The following is a 13,574-nucleotide window of genomic DNA, read 5'->3' on the forward strand; positions in this document are numbered from 1 at the left end:
TCAGAGCGGGACAAGCACTCATAGAAACACTTGACATGCAAACGTGGGGGACCTAGTGGGGCTGCATGGAGGGCAGTCAGCACACGCGCGACCGTTTGAGGGAAAACGGGCATGGAGATGTAGGGAAAAGAGTCGCTCAGAGGAGCGGGCATCTAACATTGGCATTCAGTGGAATGGCCAACCCTTCGCGCAAGAGGCACCACGAGAACAGGCAAGCTTGGAAGAATTTGGAGCGCACAAAGGCTGGGATGGCTGAGTTTGAGCTACGGCTCAACGTTGACAACTATACTTGATGGTGCTCTAGGCAAGCGAGGCGCTTGGCAAGAATGAGACCATCCAAGGTGGAATGAGTTGCTCAACGACCAAAAGAGTTTTGCAAAGCTCACAGAGGTGAGGGGAATTGCTAACTCGAAGAATTTGGTACTCATGCATGGGCTTGTATACGGACGATGGAATGTTCGTGGCCATCCCAAGGCGGCCGAGACTCGGCGCCAATGGAGCATTAAAACTTTCTCTTCGGCATGCGAAGGATACATCCGTAGAAGGCTGAAGTGTGCAACGTGTTCAGCATGTTGCTAGGCCTTGAGGGGTGCAGTGGTGGCTGTATTGACGTGGAGGCGCAATCTAGCAAGTGCGTTTGCAAGAGGCAGAACAATGCACAGTTTGTTCAGCAGATCGGAGTAGTCCAAGGGGATGGTGGTCTCCAAAACGAAGAGAGATGTTGCTCCAACGAGACAGTTATCCAGGAGGGATAAGTCTCGGCACTCCAGAGGGAGAATCATGTGAGACGGACTTCACATGTTGAGGAGGAGTACCTCACGAGGAGTTGTCGCATGATCTCGCTCGAGAGAATGCATTGGTGGATGCATTGCGAGATCAAGTGGGGGAGCGACCTGAAGCAACTTAAATGAAGGCACACTTAGAGTCGATATGGAGATCGGACTCAAGGGAGGGCTGACCCGTGGAATGGTGGGCGCGAGGGCCACCATCGACTCAATGCAAGAACGAGGAGCGGAGCAACTTGGGTGTAACTTGGCGAAGTACCCAAGCCGCCTGAAGGGAGCCAGTAGAGAAGTTGGAACATGGAGCAGAAGCACAGTGCTTTCCTTAGACAGAGGTCAAAGACATGAACTCTTGCAGAGGCAAGGGTAGGATCATGTTGTTCCATGGGTCCTTCATCCTGACGGAGCGGACTCATCTTGCATGGTGCCAAAGACGAAGGGAGCTTCGCGGCACATGCACCTTAACTCGGAAGAGCATTTGATGGAGGAACTAAGGCGACTCAACTTACGGAGGCGAAGTTGGGTTCAGAAGGCCTTAGCACGGGGCAAGAGGACGCAGAGGCGGGTACTCTTGAAGAATAGGCCACAGTGTTGCCATTCAAGTTGCTATGAAGGAAGCAGTGCGCAGCGGAGATTGTGCTGGTAGGGGCAGAGGCCCAGGATCCAGACAATGGTGCACAGATTACAGTGAAGTCGGTGGACTTCGAGAGCTATTAGGCGACGGACTGTCCTAGAGCGGTGCTTCATCTAGGTGTGACCCAGGAGTGGGTGGATGAAGGTCGATTGCCAGAGGAGCGAACAAATTCGAAAGTGGAGGAGACCCTGCGATGTATTGGCAGAGGCCACACATGGAGGGTTCACAATTCGAGTTTATTCCACAAGGATCAGAATGCAATGGAGATGTCACCAGGAGGCGACATGGTGCAGCGGATCGTGGTGGAACAGTTTGTGGCAATGCGACGCACACGACATTGTCCCGTGAGGGATGAGATCATATGGAGGTATGATCGGGAGTTACTGGAAGCTCCACTTCGATGAACAACACGACGGCAAGAAGGGCTATGGATTCAAGGAGTGAAGGCCATGGTACCGCAGAGGCGGGTCTTCCGGGCGTGCATCGAATTTTGCATCGGATGAAAGCCTTGGTCATCAGCATATGGGGGCTGTGTTCCACCAAGGGAAAAGTTCGAATGCAAGTACTAGTGAGTTCCATGGGAGGGACTTGATCATACAGAGGTATGATCGAAGCAGCTGGAGAGTTGGATTGCTCTAGAGCTCATATTCGCTTAAGGGAGCCCGACAAGTCAGAGGACAAGGTCGAGTAAGCGAACGTTGCTACCAAGGAAGCTAAGGAGAACAGAATCGGTGCAAACTCTACAACGTGATGGCAGAGGCCATGCATGGGAGTTGCAGTCTGTCTTTCCATCGACCAAACAGACTGCTTGGAGAACACAGAGGTGTTGAAGCAGGGGGTCGAAAGGGGCGAGGAAGCGACGACGAGTCCAGAGGGACTTAGCTACCCAAAATCAAGCATCAGTTAGAATGGAGGTGGACTTAGAGGAGTGCCACGGAGACATCTCTACTGATTATGAAGAAAAGGGATACAGAGGCGAGGCGACGGATAGTAGGGCCATGGGCATGGCAGCGCCATGGTACCGCAGAGGCGGGACTTCCGTGCAAGTCATTGATCCCTTGCTCTCATGGAGGGAGAGCGCTTTGTCGTGAAAGGGGCCGAGGAGGTGGAGCATGCAGAGGCAATCTCCAAGTACCGAGACAAGGCTGAAGGGCAGAGGCCAAGAAACTTCGTAAGACCGGTGTCAACAAGTTTCTCATCAAGATAGCCGTAAGTGAAGGACTTCGGGTCACGCAAGAGTGCACGACCAAGGAACGAAGCAGGCAGTATACGGTGCTGTACCTTTGCTACTCAGTGGAGTAGGCGGCAGGGTTGATGGAGAAGACGGTACAATCCCAGAGGCGACCTCATCTATCAGAGAATTACTCCAAGTTGGGGTGAAAACTTCTTGCATTCCAGAAGTTCAATGCAGGAAGGAAGCAGTGCGCAGCGGAGATTGTGCTGGTAGGGGCAGAGGCCCAGGATCCAGACAATGGTGCACAGATTACAGTGAAGTCGGTGGACTTCGAGAGCTATTAGGCGACGGACTGTCCTAGAGCGGTGCTTCATCTAGGTGTGACCCAGGAGTGGGTGGATGAAGGTCGATTGCCAGAGGAGCGAACAAATTCGAAAGTGGAGGAGACCCTGCGATGTATTGGCAGAGGCCACACATGGAGGGTTCACAATTCGAGTTTATTCCACAAGGATCAGAATGCAATGGAGATGTCACCAGGAGGCGACATGGTGCAGCGGATCGTGGTGGAACAGTTTGTGGCAATGCGACGCACACGACATTGTCCCGTGAGGGATGAGATCATATGGAGGTATGATCGGGAGTTACTGGAAGCTCCACTTCGATGAACAACACGACGGCAAGAAGGGCTATGGATTCAAGGAGTGAAGGCCATGGTACCGCAGAGGCGGGTCTTCCGGGCGTGCATCGAATTTTGCATCGGATGAAAGCCTTGGTCATCAGCATATGGGGGCTGTGTTCCACCAAGGGAAAAGTTCGAATGCAAGTACCAGTGAGTTCCATGGGAGGGACTTGATCATACAGAGGTATGATCGAAGCAGCTGGAGAGTTGGATTGCTCCAGAGCTCATATTCGCTTAAGGGAGCCCGACAAGTCAGAGGACAAGGTCGAGTAAGCGAACGTTGCTACCAAGGAAGCTAAGGAGAACAGAATCGGTGCAAACTCTACAACGTGATGGCAGAGGCCATGCATGGGAGTTGCAGTCTGTCTTTCCATCGACCAAACAGACTGCTTGGAGAACACAGAGGTGTTGAAGCAGGGGGTCGAAAGGGGCGAGGAAGCGACGACGAGTCCAGAGGGACTTAGCTACCCAAAATCAAGCATCAGTTAGAATGGAGGTGGACTTAGAGGAGTGCCACGGAGACATCTCTACTGATTATGAAGAAAAGGGATACAGAGGCGAGGCGACGGATAGTAGGGCCATGGGCATGGCAGCGCCATGGTACCGCAGAGGCGGGACTTCCGTGCAAGTCATTGATCCCTTGCTCTCATGGAGGGAGAGCGCTTGGTCGTGAAAGGGGCCGAGGAGGTGGAGCATGCAGAGGCAATCTCCAAGTACCGAGACAAGGCTGAAGGGCAGAGGCCAAGAAACTTCGTAAGACCGGTGTCAACAAGTTTCTCATCAAGATAGCCGTAAGTGAAGGACTTCGGGTCACGCAAGAGTGCACGACCAAGGAACGAAGCAGGCAGTATACGGTGCTGTACCTTTGCTACTCAGTGGAGTAGGCGGCAGGGTTGATGGAGAAGACGGTACAATCCCAGAGGCGACCTCATCTATCAGAGAATTACTCCAAGTTGGGGTGAAAACTTCCTGCATTCCAGAAGTTCAATGGCTTTGAGAAGGTGAATCACAGTAGCTAACTCAACGCAAGGAGTGCAAACACTTCAAGTGCTTCAGAAGTGTGAGCAAAGAGCAGGCGAAGACCAGTAACCAGCTCGATGCATGAAGTACAACCTCGAGGAGGCGGGCGAAGTCAAAGTAACCTTTGCCTTCTCAACTCTTAAGAGAATGGGCGAAACCGAGTACCCCAGTTCTCTTATCTATCCAGCAGAGGAGCTCTGCACAAGTTCAAAGACCCTTCGAAGATAATGGAAGACAATAGTTGTCAAATCCTCACCAACGGTGATCAGTGCTACTGAGAGTAGATCGTTCGCTTCATTTCCCAACGAAATGCCAATCGAAAGCGGAAGTGATGCGAACCTACTTGGATGTGACAACTAACTGAAAGAAGAGTCAATGAGCAGATTTTGTGGAGGAAGGACCCAAAACTTCAGAAGTTTGCGAGGCGATGCTCGTTAAAGCTCCAACAAGCATCCACCCAGTTCAAGCAGCATGTGGAAATTTTCGAGACTGGCGCAGAAAAGATGGTCTTTTCCTTCATTTGGTGATCCGCAAGAATCGACAAGGATCAACACAACTCAGCCAACCCCACACCAGAGTCAGAGTCATTGGCGAGTTGAAGCAGCATGGCGGATTAAAGGTTCGACTACTCAGAAACAGCAGCGGAGAGCAGCTGGGAGCCAGGAGGCGCATTGCAGCTGGAGCAGAAGATTGAAGACTCGACAAAGGCGAAGAGTTGCAGTGTTCACAAAGGCTTCGACGAGGACGTCGAAGGGATAAGTGGGGGAGAATGTAACGGACAAACTTCTAAACAAGATGTTGGATGTAATGCTTATGTCTGTCCGTTGTCTTTTGGCATGTTCATGCCTTGTATAGCAGGTAGAGGGGCGGCCGAAGGCTTATAAGTCCCATTTTAGTTGGGTTGGTGGCCTCCTTAGGCTTGTAAATAAAGGTTGTGTCATGTGGACACGTTCGAGAGCTTTTCGGTCTGTAATGGACCATTTTACCCTTTGTTGTGCAACTATTCAGAGCTTGTAAAGTCTGTTTGTAATTTGCATTGTCTATGAAGTGTTTTTCGCACATGTTTGCTTGTTGATCCCGATTGAGGCGTTCTCTTTAACCCGTTCTCTCTTTTGTTGGTCCTAAGGGACAATGGGAGGCTTCGGGGAGGCTGACCTTTGCGGACGGACGCGCGAGGGTGCCACACGCCTTAGGCAAAACCAGCTAAGGTCGTGACAGTGCGGCGGTCGCCGCACGATGGCCCGTAGCGATGATGGGTCGGCTAGGCGGCGATGGCGCTGGAGGGGAAGAGGAGTGCTGGAGGCGGCGCGGCTGGTGGAGGCACGACTGCGATCGACGAGGGGCTACCACAACAGAGTAACTCTGTTTCTGCAACCGTTGCAATGAGGGGCTACGGCAACCGGTGGCTGCGGCTGCGACCCAAGGGGGGGGGCACAGCTAGGGTTGCGGCTGGGAGGCGGGCGGCGGTGATCGATTGGCCGGGAAGCAGCGGCCGCGGTGGAGGAGTTGCCCTGCAGCGACGGTAGAGAAGAGGAGCAGGGCTACGACGGAGTGAGACGCTGGCAGCGTCGTCTCCTTGCAGCGGTGGTGGCTCGGGTGGGAGGCGGCGGTGGACTCTGGCCGGAAGTGGGGCAGAGTCGGTTGCTGGCTGAAGAGCAGTGACGGGCGGCGGGTGGGCTGGCCGGAAGCAGGGGAAGCAGGGGTGCGTGGCTACGAGTGCGTGGCTGCGGTTGCTGCTTCTTCTCTCTTTCTTTCTTTCTTTCTTTCTTTTTTTTTGATAGCTTCGTTGTAGCGAGAACGCTAAGGATCGCTGCTCTGATACCAAATGATAAGACCCTAAAGTCTTATCGTAGGCTCTGATACCAATTGATAAGACCCTAAAATCTTATCGTCGCTCTGATACCAAATGATAAGACCCTAAAGTCTTATCGTGGAAGAAAGGGGAGAAATGGGGATGATAACGATCCCCTCGAAGTGATCAAGGAGGGCCGATCCCCTCGAAGCGATCAAGGAGGCCGATCCCCTCGAAGCAATCATTATCATCCCCATTTCTCCCCTTTCTTCGATGGTCTTATCATTTGGTATCAGAGCCTACGATAAGACTTTAGGGTCTTATCAAAAAATACATACGATTATACTTTAATCATAAAATTATGATTATAGCACTTATCTGATTTAGATTCAAATAGTCAAGATGAGAGGTGTGAGAATCTGTATACCACTTTTGAATAGCTTCTTCTTAAAGTTTAGACATATGCTAAAACTGCATAGTTTTAAATCTTCTTACTCCCTCAACCTTGGAAGCTTGCGTCAAAGGTCTTACTACGGCACCCCTGGCCTTGTTTTAAATATCTAGCTCTGATACCATAAAACCCACTAGGAAAGAACTAGCCCACAATATCTCTGTCATTTATGACAGAACTTGTTTATCAAGCCGAGTAAATCTGAGAAATTTTAAACTCTTGCTTGAAGAAAACCATAACCTTGAACAGAGGATTAAGAAACTTGAATCTTCTGTAAAAATATTATCCTCCTTATTTTCTGAGAACAAGCCTCTCACCCAATCTGAGGTTCAAAAATTGGTCCTAGAAATATCCAAACAACCCAAGCTTATTGAAGAGGAAGCTTTAAGGTTGTCGCAGGACCTTAATCAAAAACTCCAAAGAATCGAAATCCTCTTGTCCAAAATAGAAAAACAGATCTTTGGATGAATCACATATCCTCTAGGAACACAGAATCCTACAAAGAAGCTCTTAAGGCTACTGAGTCCATTGACCCCCCATCACTTGGATTCCTCAAAACAAGTGACTTTCCGGGAACTCTTAGCCATCAAGTTGCCGTAATCAAGCAGCACAACGTACAGATACAACTCCTGATACAAATAGCCGAAGACATAAAGGGAATACGAACAAAACTACAAACAATACGGGAGTTACAACAAACAAGATCAATACAATCTCAGGTGGTGCCTGACGATCTGATCACCAAATTAGCGAATCTTAACCTAGGCCCCTCAGAAAGGCCTAAGGAAACAAAAGGCAAAATTCTGGTTTTCAAGGATCCTATAAAAATCCTTCAAGAAGCAAAAAGATGACCTCCAGAATGCAAACCCAGGAAGTATCCACATCAACTCCTCTTATAGAAGATCAGATCAAAAGCTATAGGAGAAACCAGAGGAGAATATTTAACGCTAGACGGCGACTGGGGCAATTCATTCTCAGGAGCCCAGACCCAAGCATACAAGTTCTAGAATAGCAGATAGACCCTCAAGCACAACTACAACTATTTATGATGGAAAGAGCGGCAATAGCACCAGCTGAAATACTGTATCACTCAAGGAGAGACGATGCGCATCATAGGGTCTACACGCATCGATCAGAAGAGGCCATGCTAGTCACTAGTAACCAGGAAGACAGGGCCTTCATACAGGAGCAAAGCTTTGACCAACTGGTCAGAAGCGGAATGAGATATATTCATCTCGGGATCCTACAAACTAGAATCCAAATGCTCCACAGGCAGGAAGAAGGAACACTAGCACTATTAGTATTCCGAGACAATAGGTGGGCCGATGACAGGTCCATCATTGCAACCATGGAAGTAGACCTGACCAGAGGAAGTCAACTGGTCTATGTCATACCAGATACTATGATGACGGTAGGAAATTTTTACCGCAATATACAAATCTCCATACTAACCCGTGGATATGATACATGGCAGAATGGAGAAGCAAATTTGTTGATCACCAGGGGAATGGTGGGGCGACTTTCAAATACCCCGAATGTCGCCTTTGGTTATGAAATTTCTGGGGTGGTGGATTACCTGACAAGCCATGGCGTAAGAGCTCTACCGGGCAGAAGGTATTCCACAACAGAAATCAGAGGAAGGGACTGGATGATTAGGCCAACTCAGGTCTCAATCCCAATGCAGCCTGCCGAACTCAGAAGTCGAAACCTAATTGATGGAAGGATCTCCATTAGTTTCGATAATTACAAAGCCGCATCAACATCCAGCAGGATCAACTACAATGCCGCGGACAACGAAGCATTCAGCGATGAAGAAGAAATCAGGAGTCACATAATAGCTGTCAACATTCAATTATCAGACGACAGCGACAATGAGGCGGAGGAACTACGCAAAGACCTTAATTCCTACTTTCAAGATACCTACATCTCAAAAGGGGAAGGGGAGATGCCATACCCCCAGAAGCCCCAAAAGGAAGTGATTGCAGTAGGACTAGAAGAAGAACTAGTAATGGAATACCCCGAACTAGCAAAATTATCACAACAGGTATATTCATCATCTGCTGTGTCAAATTACAGGCCACCTAAGGATTCAACTATGGGGCCAGCAAATTACTCCCCGGCGGTGAATATAGAATCCACAAGCCAAAGGCCGGCATATGAAGGGCACTTAAGACAACCAAGGTTTAAGGCAAAGGATTTTTCAGAAACCTGGAACCTCCCTTCAGCTTTTCACCAGCAAGGAGCAATATTCATAATCCCATCCCAATTAGGGATGTTTGATGAAGTTTTCATGAGGTGAGAATCAATAACAAAAAATTTGGTCTCATTACAAGGATTTACAGATCCCTTAGCAAAGATGGAGTTTATTGAAAATCTGCTTGGGGAAGCAGAAAAATTAGCATGGATCCAGTGGCGAATGGCCTATCCGGAAGAATACCAACTGCTGATGGCCAACACAGATGGAACCGGAGGAACGCAGAATATCCTCTCACAGCTAAGGACAATCTTCATACTAGAAGACCCATTCCAGGGTTCAACAACGTCGCAAGAAGAAGCCTACAGAGACCTTGAAAGGTTATCCTGCACGAACCTCAAGTATATTATTCAATTCTTAAACGATTACATGAGGCTTGCATCCAAGACAGGAAGGCTGTTCATAGGCCCAGAACTCTCCGAAAAGCTATGGTCCAAAATGCTTGGAGAGCTAGGAAAAAGAATCAAGGAGGTGTTTGAAGCAAAATATAGGGGAATCACTATAGGAGTAATCCCAAGGATACTCTTCTCCTACAAATACCTGGAAGCGGAATGCAAGGATGCTGCATTCAGAAGAGTATTAAAGGATTTATCATTCTGCAGTGAAATCCCTATCCCAGGATACTACAATAAGCCCGAGAGGAAGTATGGGGTAAGGAGGTCAACAACCTACAAGGGTAAACCCCACTCATCCCACGCCAAAATTGAGAAAAGAAAACACTTGATAAGGAACAAGAAATGCAAGTGCTACCTATGCGGAGAGGAAGGGCACTTTGCAAGAGAATGCCCTAATGATCGCAAAAATATCAAGAGTCGGTATGTTCGAGCAACTGGACATCCCAGATGATTACGAGATACTATCAGTACAAGAGGGGGAAAACCAGAGCGACGCAATCTATTCAATTTCCGAAGGAGATGACATAGAAGACCTACAGCATGGTATTCACTCCTTCACTCAAAATTTTTTTGCATTAATAGAAGATAGTAGAACTTGGTGGATAGGACCTGAGTCAGGGTACCGAGCAAGGATACAAGTTTCCCAAGCACAAGCCGAATGCAGACACATATGGGAAATCAACACCGAGCTACCACCCAGTCTGGAAAGGTGTAAATGCTGCAAAAGAGCATCACAGAAGAGGCACAGGAGGCATTGTCCCTTATGCAAGATCACTTCATGCGGGATGTGTAGTATGTATTATTTTGACAAAAGAACCCCCGTCATGATGGAAGAACTCACAAGGTATGAGCCCAAAAACCTGCTTCAGCAACAACAAGATTTCATTAATCACTGTGAAGCAGAGATAAGGAGGCTCAAGATGGCTGTAGAATCTGAACAACAAAAGACCAGAGAACTTGAAGAAATGCACGTCCAGTCTATAGCCATAGCCCAAGAAAACCTCCGTCTGAAAAACGAGGTACTAGAGCTAAAGGAAAAATATGACAAACTAGAAAGGGAAGTAATGGAAGTAGACAGATTGAGACTAGAAAAGGCTGATCTCTTAAAGGAAATACAAAGGTTAGGAAAAGGGGAAATGGAAGAAAGCGAGGAAGCGTTCGTCCTACTGGAAGAAGAAACTCAGAAAATCCTGTCCATGGAAACAAAGGAAACAAGTGGATCAAAAAGATCCAAGAATATGTTCTTTAACTTAAAGGTACAAATTGAAATCCTGAAAATTCTCCCTTTTGAAGTTAATGCCATACTAGATACAGGTGCCACTACCTGCTGCATAGACGAAAAAGTTGTACCAGATGCCGCGATGGAAGAAAACCCCTACATAGTACATTTCAGCGGGATTACCTCCAAAACTACAGCAAATAAAAAACTGAAGGGAGGCAAGATGACTATTGGGGATAACACCTTCAGAATCCCTTACACTTATGCGTTTACAATAAGGCTTGGGGATGACATCCAGATGATAATCGGATGCAATTTCACAAGGGCAATGCAAGGAGGAGTAAGGATAGAAGGTAACATAGTCACTTTTTATAAGAACCTTACTACGGTTAACACACTACCCTACATCCCAACCGCAGCAGCCATAGAGGAATTGGATCTCGAAGAAGATGACTACATCCAGATCCAAGAAGCAGTGTACTTCTCAGCAGAAGCCCAATAGAGCGACAGTACTATCAGGACAAAATTTGGAGGCCTACTAAATCAACTAAAAGCCCAAGGATACATCGGAGAGGACCCCCTTAAGCACTGGGGAAAGAACAAGATTCAGTGCAAACTAGAGATCAAAAACCCTGATTTCACAGTAGAAGACAAGCCCCTGAAACACCTTACACCGAAGGCCAAGGAAGCATTTTCAAAGCACATAAGGGCCCTACTGGAAATAGGAGTGATAAGACCCAACAAGAGCAGGCACCGGACGACGGCCATAATTGTCAACTCAGGGACAACTATTGATCCAACTATTGCAATAGAGAAAAAGGGCAAAGAAAGGATGGTTTTCAATTACAAAAGGCTAAATGACATTACGGAAAAAGACCAATATAGCCTTCCCGGAATCAACACCATCCTAAAAAAGGTCAGCAATAGCAAAGTATATTCGAAATTTGACCTAAAGTCTGGTTTCCATCAGGTTGCTATGCACCCGGATTCAATTGAATGGACTGCCTTTTGGGTTCCTGATGGACTATATGAATGGCTTGCTATGCCATTTGGGCTGAAGAATGCACCAGCAATATTCCAGAGAAAGATGGATGAATTTTTCAAAGACACAGAAGAATATATAGCAGTATACATTGATGATATCCTGGTCTTCTTTGAAAATGAAAGTGACCATACCCGACACTTGGCCCAAATGCTAAAAATCTGCCAGGAAAATAGCCTGGTATTAAGCCCATCAAAGATGAAGATAGCAGTCAAGGAAATAAAATTCCTCGGAGCAATATTAGGGAATTCAAAAATCAAACTACAACCCCATATCATTAAGAAAATCACGGAGTATCAAGAGGAAGATCTCACTACCAAAAAGGGGCTCAGGTCATGATTAGGGATACTCAACTACGCCCGAAACTATATACCTAACTTGGGCAGACTGCTCGGCCCACTCTACGCTAAGACCAGCCCAATTAGAGAAAGGAGGCTTAATGAGCAAGATTGGAAGCTCATCAGAAACATCAAAAATCTTGTTAAAAACCTCCTAGATCTGGAGGTACCTCCTGAAGGAAGTTTTATCATCCTCGAAACTGACGGATGTATGGAAGGATGGGGCGGGGTATGCAAATGGAAAAAACATAAAAACGACCCCCGAAACACTGAGAAGGTCTGTGCATATGCCAGCGGAAAATTCAATCCCATCAAGTCCACTATTGATGCAGAGATGCATGCGGTCATGAAGACTCCGGAATCCTTAAAAATATATTTTCTGGATAAAAGGGAGATCATTATCAGGACAGACTGTCAAGCAATTATCAGCTTCTTCAACAAGTCTGCCCAGAACAAACCCTCCAGGGTACGGTGGATGGCTTTCGTAGACTATATAACAGGAAGCGGCGTAGAGATAAAATTCGAGCACATCGAAGGAACAAGTAATATCCTCGCCGATTCTTTATCCAGACTAATAAATATTTTAGTTTCAGGATGGCCAAACGAGCAAGTGTTTTTACTACTGGAAGCCACTCAAGAAGTTCAAATAAACCCGAACCCGAAGGCAAAGGCATGTCTCAACAGACTATTGAAGACCCTGTCCAACAGTACCAACAGAAACTGGATGAGCTCAGATCAGGGATGCAGAGAGGAACCCCTCTCAGCTAGATCCAGGCCACCGAAGGAGAGCTCAGAGCCATTCAGAAGGAGGCCGCCCGACAAGCCTGTAAAGCACTACACTGCTTCCACGACATTCACTAAGCAAAAGCAAGAGAGTACCAAAGGAGGAGTGGGGGAAGGGGTAATTGGTACAGAGACTGGCTGCCAACTATCCTCCAACAACAACAACAGCTGGAAAGGGCGAAAGCACTCACCGAAGATTCCGCCCAAAGGATAAATAGTTTCTGCATTTGAGAAAAGGCGAGTACCTCTCTTTGCACTGAGCCTCGGGGAGCCGTGCATAGATTGAAACCTAGTGTCGACGCCTTTTTGCGCCCCTGGTTTTAATAAAAACCACCGGAGCCTGCAGTTTTGCGCCCCTGGTTTTAAGTAGAGGCAAAATAGAAAACTAGGAAAAGGATGTCGATGGGGGCCAATGACCACCCGATCCTCTTTCTGTTTCTCTATATAAGCCTTAGATCAGCTCATTGCAGAACACACGGAAGACATCCGAAGTTCTACTTTGAGTCCCAAGTGCAAGATCAGAGTCTGTAAGTTTTTTTCTAGTTCTTATTACCTATCTCTGAAATTGTGTTTGGAAGCACGCTTCTTGTTATATATAGAGAAAGGAGGCTCAAGATGGCTGTAGAATCCGAACAACAAAAGACCAGAGAACTTGAAGAAATGCACGTCCAGTCTATAGCCATAGCCCAAGAAAACCTCCGTCTGAAAAACGAGGTACTAGAGCTAAAGGAAAAATATGACAAACTAGAAAGGGAAGTAATGGAAGTAGACAGATTGAGACTAGAAAAGGCTGATCTCTTAAAGGAAATACAAAGGTTAGGAAAAGGGGAAATGGAAGAAAGCGAGGAAGCCTTCGTCCTACTGGAAGAAGAAACTCAGAAAATCCTGTCCATGGAAACAAAAGAAACAAGTGGATCAAAAAGATCTAAGAATATGCTCTTTAACTTAAAGGTACAAATTGAAATCCTGAAAATTCCCCCTTTTGAAGTTAATGCCATACTAGATACGGGT

The sequence above is a fragment of the Musa acuminata genome, chromosome BXJ2-10, assembly GCF_036884655.1.
Source record: "Musa acuminata AAA Group cultivar baxijiao chromosome BXJ2-10, Cavendish_Baxijiao_AAA, whole genome shotgun sequence".
Lineage (NCBI taxonomy): Eukaryota > Viridiplantae > Streptophyta > Magnoliopsida > Zingiberales > Musaceae > Musa > Musa acuminata.